General features: G+C 40.4%; 1 long non-coding RNA gene across 1 annotated transcript; it reads left to right on the top strand.

Annotated features, from left to right (window-relative positions):
• The first annotated feature begins 6,540 nt into the window (after window positions 1-6,540).
• On the top strand, window positions 6,541-7,991 carry LOC128823320 (uncharacterized). The gene is made up of 3 exons (XR_008441731.1): window positions 6,541-6,608; window positions 7,483-7,600; window positions 7,810-7,991. It is a non-coding gene; the product is annotated as an uncharacterized LOC128823320 (long non-coding RNA).
• The last annotated feature ends 1,764 nt before the right edge of the window (window positions 7,992-9,755 follow it).

The raw sequence follows: 9,755 nt of genomic DNA, 5'->3' as shown, positions 1-9,755 counted from the left end.
CTAAACCATGTCTGCCTATTTCAATGGCAAAAACAAGATTAATTTTACTCCACTTAGCTCTGCGGAGCCAACACCATTAAGAGAGGGAACTAGATTCTATTTTTTCCTGTGCAACATCAACTAAAGTGTCTTGTGTACACTTGTGATGGTGAGTATTGTATGTGTAGCTACATGCCACAGTGAAAAAGCAGGCCGTGTCCACACTGGGGTGTGTAGCTACACACAGTAGTGAGAGGCTCTGGCACAGATGCAGTACCAGGGGGAGGCTCCAGCGGCAGGGAGCTGCTGGAGTCTTTCCTCCCTGCCAGAGCCTTTCCCTGCAACCAGAGTCTTTCCTGGTGGCAAGGAAAGGATCTGGCAGCTCCCTGCTGCTGGAGCTTTTCCCCACTGCAAGGAGCTACGAGATCATTTTCCATTTGCCAGAGCCTTTTCCTGCTGCTGTAGCCTTTCCCTGCCGCAGGGAAAGGCTCCAGCAGTGGGGAGGCAGCGGGACACCATACTGCTAAAAATAGCAGCACTCCTTGGGCATGTAGAGAGCCAAGTAGCGTACATACCTAAGGTTCTGGAGCATCCTTACTCACCTAAGCAGTGCCTCACCATCTACATAACTATTTATACCTGTGCTAGGAGTGCGTGCAGTGTATGTACTCTACACGCTGCTGTTAGTGAGTGTGCAATGTAGACATACCCTCACTTGTTTACTAAGAGCATGTCTACATGGGGGAAAAGCCCAGAATAGCTATTGTGGATTTACTAATGCACAGTAGCTATTCTGCACTAACTTCCCATGGGAACACTCCACTGCTCATCATCCCAAACCTGTCTTATGATGTGATCCCATCAGTCAGTGTTTGTTTCTTGGGACCAGAAGCAGTGCTCCACCATCTGTAGCTGCTCTGTGAATGCCACCAACAACATTGAATTGGTTCTTGTTATGTCCCACAGCAATTTGTCCTCCATCATGTTCCCTGCTGATTCAGTTCTTCTTATGGCTCTGCAATTACTGGAGGATCATGCGTTCTGTGCTTGCAAAGCTTATGACAGCAGTGCAGAACTGTGCAGACTCCATGCTTCTGTCAGAGAGGGTGGACAGCAAGAAGGGCCATGTGGGTTCATGAGATTTTTTAAAAAGGCATCAAAAATATGGAATATAGATGACATTATGGAATGGAGACAGATGAATGGTGGGAAGTTGACCCAGGCTCCCAGTCACCACTGCACAATTCATTTCTGCCCCACCATGCATTACCAAAACTTTCCCAAAGACATTGAGTTGGATGATGGCAACTTGCACAATCAGATACCTACCCATGGTGAACTGCACTATGCATCAACACAAACACTCCAACACAAGGAGATAAGTACGCACATGCACAAGCAATAGATAACTTTAGCAGCTGTATGCTGATGTAAATGCAGCGCCAATGGAAGGAGCTAAGTACATACGTGCATGAGCAATATACTAATTGTGGCAGCTTTAGTTGATATAACTTGCATCAAGCAAGTGTAGACAAGTTTGTAGTGGAGACAAGATTTCACTACTATTCTGTGGGGAATAGTGGTGGTTTAAGTACTAGTGGTAACCCAAGGAGAGTCCAACAGATGCTTAGTGTCTCTAATTAGTGTGGGAAACAGCATCTGCGCAGAGTCTTTAAAGTTTAAACCACACAAGGGAAATATAAAGACTTAATGAGGAAAAAAGAATATAAAAGGAATGTTCTTACCTAATATTTCTTTACTTGGGGTATATCTTCACTACCTGCCGGATTGGCAGGTAGTAATCGATCTATCAAGGATCGATTTATCGTGTCTCATCTAGATGCGATAAATCGATCCCCGAATGCGCTCCCCGTCGACTCCGGAACTCCACCAGAGCGAGAGGCAGTAGCGGAGTCGACGCGGGAGCCACGGCCATCGATCCCACGCAGTGAGGACGTGAGGTAAATCAATTTAAGATACATCGACTTCAGCTACGATATTCATGTAGCTGAAGTTGCGTATCTTAGATCGATCCCCCCCCTAGAGTAGACCAGCCCTTGGATTTATATCCTGGCCACCAACCTTCACAGTGGGGATTTTCCACAACACGAATATGCTTAGGGTAGATCTATGTTCTTCAATCACTTGTATTGGTACAGAATCTTAATTTGCTGAGGCCGGGCTGTGTATAGTATGCTTTTGCAAGAGGATGCAATCTCATGGGCCCTGCAGATTTATATTATAGCTCTTTATAAATATGTGTATGCTCAGCAAGTGCAAACCCTTGTACAATGATATTTCAGGTCAGGATGTGGCCATTGTTCTGGTTGACTATCTCCTTAAAAACATCAGGAGCTTAGTTCATAGGCATTTCTGACCCAAGCCTTAACTCTTAACTTAAGTAGCTAATGTTGACTGTTACTGTATGCTACTCTCTATATGTAACTTTAATTGGTGTCAGAGGCCTTGGATGCTTTCTAGCCATCCTAGAGCTTTATATGCACTCATCACAATAGTATCTGAGCACCCCCTATGGAAAATCAATAGAAATTGGGAAGTTCCTAGTGGATTTCATGGAATGGCTAGTGCTTTTTTCAGGGACAACTCTGCTTGGGTTAGGGTTGTTAGTTTTGATTTTTTTAGATTTTATTAATTTCCTCTTTTTCTTATGATGGAAAGGTTTTTTAAAAGAAAAAGGTTTTGCAGCATTTCCTAAAGTTGGTCAGACTCTGGATTTACCTGATTTCCTAAGAAATATGACTGGATTCCCTTAAACAAGAGTGCTTTTATCTCCAGCTCTCGTGCTTAATTTCAGGCTTTGTGATCTGCATTGTCCCAGAGGAATATGGTTGCCAGGGTGGTTCTCACAGATTGAAATTCGATCTTTAATGTAGTTAGGGCGTGATCCACTAATTGTGTTGAAAATTAGGGTCAAAACCTTAAACTGGCATCAGAAGCTGCCTGGGAACTAGCGGAAGGACTTCAGCATGGTCCTCACAGTGGCCTCAGACATGCAAAAGTCAGGCAGTGGCCTTCTGTACTAGCTGGAGCCTTTGCTTTTCTACACATTTCCTCCTTTTTAATATAAGGTGACACACCTCAATTCTAGAATTGTTTAGTGGCTTTTCTGACATCAGTTTGTATCGCGTATCTCTCTTTCTTTTTTTTGGGTTTGTACAGAAATAAAGTAGGACTATTTTCAGAGACGTGTGAAATATACTGTGGGATACTATGTTCCTCTCACAAATGCAACTGTGCTTAATATTCCTACTACAATATGGTCCCCATCGTGCTAGTCATTGAACACACAAAGCTTGTCTGTGCCCTGACAAGCTTTCACTCCAGGAAAGCAGAGGCACAGAGAAGTGAAGTGACTTGCCCAAGGATCACAGTGCAGGTCAGTGGCAGAGCCAGGAATAGACTCAAGGTCTCCTGAGTTCCAGTCCAGTGCCCTATCCATTGGCCCTCTCTACGTCTCATGACCCTTTTACCTGCAAAATCTTCCCTAAATAATATGCAGCCTCAGTCTCCTCCTAATATCCCTTCAAAACCCACTATTCCCACAATAACTCTCATTCCAACACTACTCATAGGATCCTCACCTGGTGTAAATCTGTATAGTTCCATTGACTTCATAACCTAAACCTTGTTGTGTATATAAACTTCCTTCCATGTCTTACTTGCTTAATGCCATCTTTCCCTTCATTAGATCTAGCTTAGGGTACAGTTCTGAAAGAAGCTCTGCCTCCTTTGTCCTTGCAAGGTTCCATTGACTACAGTGTGCATTGCATTGGATCAGAGGTCCTCAGGTGCAGGTCTCCTGGTGGGATGGTGGTCCTTGATTATAAGATTCCAAGAAATGGCACCTTGTCTTTATTTTATCTGTGAAGCATCACGCTCTAAAAACTTTATGGCAAAATTAAGGTTGCAGGTACATATCAGTGTACCTCATATCATCATTTGAGTGCATATCATGTTTCAAGAATATTAGTCTTTAAAAAATGTGAGAGACCCAGAAAATGCAGAATTAAATTTGAACTTCTCAAACAAGGCACTTTATTTATATTGAGTGCTTAAGCCAGTTGCTGCAGTTTTGTAGCTCATTCTTAAGGTGTTCTTCTATTTTTCAGTATACGGGTTTCTTTAGCAGGAATCCACCTTTTGATAGTATTACTTAACTAAGGACAATATGACAATATCTACCATTAGCAAAATGATTCCGTTTCCTTTATGAACTGCATTAATAGCTCTGTCTGCATTATTTAGTTTTCTGGTTTTGTCTGGAAATTCCCACTCTGCTTAGATCACAACTCCTCATAATGTGTGTAAAGGGACTCAACCCTTACTGCCTTTGAAGTTCAAAGAATCTCCCTGATATTTGTCCCCCTGCCTTTTTATTGTTTCTAGTTCCTCAGGTTATACTGAACATAATAACTTCAAAATATTGTGGTGAAAACAGTCTTTCATAAATTTCTTCTTTTGAAGGGACCTGATTCAGATTATGAAAGCCCAATCTTTTGCCCTCCCGCAACCCCCCACTATCTTCCAGTGAAGAAGTTCTCAGAGCTAAACAGATGGTTCTTTCTCTGTTTGACTACTTTTTTGGTGAGATTTGCATTTTCTTTTTGGGATGCCTTTCTGATGAGCTAGAAAAAGACTTAAATCTGCAATATGATTTACTCTTTGAAGTGGCTTTCTCTCTCTTAACCACAGCTGCAGCATTTTTACTATTTTCCTCCTCCTATTCAATTAGAAAATGAGAAACATTTTCACAAAGCCAGCTTGGGAATTGGGCTTGATCTCTTTTTATGTATCTCTATTTCTTTGCTGACTGTTTACCTCAACCTAAGGAGGTTACTGTCTCTTGCTGTAGTATGTCGAGGGCACACTTTCCTTTCCTTTTAACGATAATAAAGAGGTTAGAGTAATGACTGAAATGGCATATATGCTAGTTTGCCATTCAAGTCTGAATAGCCACAAGATCTGCAGAACATAGAGAAAGTATAAAGACTGTCTGGGATCCAGCCTGTAGAAATCCTGCCTGTTCACCTTTCAAACTGATGTTTACATAGTCACATCATCTTGTTCAGAGTATGCCTGGTTATCTAGCAAGACAGCCACTTTTATACCTCTGATGTTACCTTGAACTCCACTGACTGGTGAGGAGAGCTAGCAGACAGAACCCCATCCTAGGAAAGTCTATAAACTCTGGTAGTGGCTACTGAAGTCTGTATTGTCAGTGGAACATTTCCAGCATGCCAGAAAGATTAACTCAGGAGCACTGTAGGAGACCATTCCTTGTCCTGACTATTAGGGTACTTTTGCCTTCAGTCTAGTTCTTCTGTTTGGGAACAAAAGAGGAGGCCCCAGTTCACTCCAACACAAAGCTGGAGATCAGTTGAACATTTAGTAAACATCTTTGTTTGCCTATAACTTTTTCCATTTTATTTTCCATCTTGAAAGGCTTATCAGCAAGGTAGGTGTGTGTGCAGTAGATCTCTTTTGCAGAGCAGAGTTTTGAAAATACTCTTAAGAATGGAAAACTTGTAGTAGAGAGGAAATAACTTGAACTATTTGGAACATTTTTTGACAAAACTTTTTTTCAAAGCTGAAACATTTCATGAGGACATATGAGTTTTGACAAAGCTTTTGGCGGAAAGGTTTCAGAAGCCCAGGGTGGACTCTGGTCACTTCTGAGGAGAATGAGAGACCTGAATCAAAAGCCTGAACTTTTAGATTCCAAAATGGACATTTTGACACAATTCTGTTTTCAGAAAACATTCAAAAGGTTCTGTTTGTTTCAATATGGAACAAAAACAAATTTTGATATCTTGAAAGTTGTTATGAAATAGAATTGTCATCCTCCAGCTAGCTCTGGACATAACTCAATTTGCTGGATAATATCGCAATTTAAACTAAACAACACAGCCTGGAATTGGTATGTTGGCTTTCTAGAGATGGGTAATTTTGATGGGAATTTTCCAAGGAAACTCTGAATATTAATATTTATTATTTACATTATCATAATTCCTAGGAGCCCCAGTTATTGACCAGGACTCCACTATGCTAGGTGCTGAACAAACACAGAACAAAAAGACAGTCCCTGCCCCAAAGAGCTTGTGTAACCCATGTGCCTAATAGGGAGATATGTCTTTGAGACACCCCTTTGGGGGAGGTTAAGAGTGAGTAGTGTCTTCTGAGTCATTGTTGCTAGGCAGAGTTAGCACTTCACATCCAGAAGTTTCTAGAAGTGTGTGTGGTAGTTTTGGGTGTGCTCCAATAGGTTCCCTATTGCTGGGATCAGACTGCATGAGGTCAAGCAGTCACGGCAGCTGCTTTGCAAAAGGCCATGTGCGAGTTGGGAGCAGCTGAGCCCAGGAGCAGAAAGCAGGCTGTTGTCCCTAACTCTGAAGCATTTTGCAGCTGTTTTTTTTTTAACTCTATATACTTAACTGAGTGGTTAATCAGTTAGCTGACTGGCTAACAGTGATTTTAGTAGGGGAAGAGGAAAAGGAAAAGTCTGCATGAATTCCAACTGAAGATTCCTACAAGCAAGTGGAGGGAAGATGTTGCTTTTGACTCAGCAGACTGTATAGATTTAGTGATCAAAGATTCTAACTGAGACTCAGGTGAACTCAACCTAAATTTTGGGGTACTCTGTGTTTCTGTGGAAAATGACCTGTTTAGGTTTAATTTGTTTTCTTTATTTATGTTAATTACAATTATGAAGATAATTACATGGATTATAAAATAGCCATGTTATGTTGTAAAAATTAAATGATCATTTATTATGTTTCTTTATGATAAGATTTTATAAAGTTGTTAATTAGATTAATTCCTTTCATTCTTTTTGGCACTTGAGTGTGGGGAGGCTGACTCTGTGCAATCCTTGCTGAAAATCCTTAGAGACTGAATTCTGGGTCTCCAGTTGCTTTTTTTTAATTGGAGTTGGGGGTTTATAGGCACTGGAGAAGGGCAATTTAGCAAACTCTAGCCCGCCTAAAGGTTACACTTGTAACCTAAGTAAAAGGCGCAAGAGACCACAGATGGATACAGACAGGCCTACAGAAGCACAAGGAAACAATATTGGTCAGCCTGATAGGCTGTAGTCTCAACACACAAGCAGCCTAACCATTTTCATGTTTTTTGTAGGCATCATGGTCAAAGAGAGTTTTAAGGAGGGATTTGAAAGAGAATAATGAGTTAGTTTTGCAGATGTTTATAGGAAGCTTCTCCCAGTGCAAAGGGCTCCATCTGGGGCTGCCTGCATCATATCTAAGAGATAGATTTCCCATTCAAGTTCTGGAAATGATAGGCCAATAGAGGCCCAGGAGGGAGAACATAAATATGGTAAAGAAGTAGAATTTTCCTGGAAACAGATCTTGAGATTATGGAAATCATTGAAAAGTGAATTTTAAATGGCAAGTTTTAAACTTTGTTCAGAAATTTGTTATGAATAATCAGCTCTGAGAGCTTACCATGCCAGTTATTTTTATTTTATAGTTTCTTTCAGAAGCAACAAAAACCACAAACCTTGTAATTTCTGCCAGCTATTGAAACTTATAGCAAACAAGAAACAGGCTCAGGAAATCAGAGAGTTGCAAGAATGCATGGTCTACAGGTAGGCTGAAAGACTAGTGAACCTTATCCTGAACTCTTTAAGTTTGTCTTTGTCTTATCCAATTTAAACTATAAGCTCCTTGGGCAGAGAATGTACATTATATGTAAAATATGGAGGTTGCTTCTGTACACATGTTATCACTTAAAAAAATTCATTGAGATGGCATCTTCATGGGCTGTGGTTCAGCATATTTCTCATTATTCTCCTAGGAATACCCACGCTTTCAGCATAACAACAATGAAGGAACATCAACAGGAAGATAAATGCATTTTGACAAGACTGCGTGTATTTATTTGAAGCATAGAAATTGCATATATCACAGAGCACCATGAAGTTCTTGTTATGGTGTAGGTGCTTTTTTTCCCAAAATGCTATTTCCTCCTTCAAAACATCTTAAATTTATAACCATGCTTTAAATCCAGGTCAATAAATGATATATAATTTCTGTAATTATTTAAGAATTCATTTTCAATGCTGAGTGATTATGGCATATGTCAAACCCATCCTTTGATTATTTTTCTCCATCCAGGTATTATATTCTTTTCTGCCCTAGATTTTTTAATTTTTATTAAAAATTAACTAACCCCTTTGAGTACCAGAGGTTAGCTTTTCTCAGGCATCTATGTCTTATATTGTTAAGATGATGCAACACCTGAGGCCAACAAAATTCACTGTAGATCCGTTCCTGCTTGGGTGCTGAGGGAGTGTTTTTAGTTGGTTACATTTAAACAGGGAACAGTAAATTTCTCATTAGGACACAGAACTCTTTCATCAGATTCAAAAACAGGCCTTGATCCTCAACAGCAAATGGTAAGCCTAATTTGTATCCATTTTTCAATTTATGCTTTTTTAAAAAAATCAAAGGTCCTTGAATGAGTTATTTATATTCTGCTACAAACTCATCTTGCTCCATTTGATTTAGTTTTAAAATTTTCATGTCAGGCATTAGACTGCACCATGGTTCGGAATCTGCCTTGTTAAAGGTACACGGAGATTGACATGAGCTGATTCAGGCTCACTGTCACGTTAGTTCAGTTTGGTTGGATATCTGAGCAGCATTTGTTCTTTTTAAATTTACATTACTTTAAAATCCACCCAATACTTAGAGGGGCAACCTGTCAAAATGTTCCCCAGACTCCTGAGTCCTTGACACAAACTTCTTATGCGGGGAATCACACCTTTCCCAGTTATGGTCACATATGTGCATGTCACACCAAATTTATGATGGTAGTGATTATGGTGAATGGTGATGGATGTCAGGAAACTAGAGACCAGAAGACCTAAAAATATGGCCTTCGTGTATAGTATATAAAATACTGTTGCATATGGAACAGTACTTAACAGCTACCCCATCATCAAAGGGAGCATATTGCTTGATGACCAGATTCTTCATGAGTAAGTGATGAATAGGATCCAGTCCCACTTTTCCCCACAAGAGCTGCACACACACACACACACACACACACGACTTGAAAAATTGGATGTTAGCAGTAATATAGGTGCCTCAGACTGATTAGAGAGATGGCATCTAACTTTATTCAATACAAACCCGTCAAAATAGTAAAAAACAGAATCTGATAGTTAGCTCTAAGTATTTTCTGAGTGACACACCCACAAACAATTGCATTTGAAAATGCTGTAAGCCACATCCCTGAAGTTCAAAATAATTTGGTAACTGAATTTTTTAAAAATGCTCTTATGTGACATTTTCACACACACAATTTTTGAGTGCTGTGTCACATAATAATCTCTAAGGCTAGTGTGCATACTTGGGTAGTTGAGCAGGTACATGCTTGAGCATGTACCCCATACCCATGTCAACTGTTCACATATGCTATGCTGTATACCTGTGTCCACACTGCCTCTGTTTGGTAGGTGATGTTAGCACTACCATTCCTGGGGCAGCATACCAGCATTCTTTGCATCACAGGAGACACTCTAGGAACATGCACTAGTTGGTTGTTGGTACTGTCCGCTGGCTTTGCATGTTTGTTGATGGCAGTTCTGTTACCAGAGATTATTACCTTCTTGGATCCTGTATAAAGATTGCAGGACTCTGGATAGACATAATGACAGTTGGAGGGCGGGGAGGCGGAGGGGTGAGAAACATTGTGCATAATTCACCATTACAAAGGTAGTGATAGAAGCAGAGTGT

The sequence above is a fragment of the Malaclemys terrapin genome, chromosome 1 (genome assembly GCF_027887155.1).
Source record: "Malaclemys terrapin pileata isolate rMalTer1 chromosome 1, rMalTer1.hap1, whole genome shotgun sequence".
Taxonomy (NCBI): domain Eukaryota; kingdom Metazoa; phylum Chordata; order Testudines; family Emydidae; genus Malaclemys; species Malaclemys terrapin.
The sequence above is the reverse complement of the archived record's forward strand: the minus strand, read 5'-3'. Positions and strand labels throughout refer to the sequence as shown.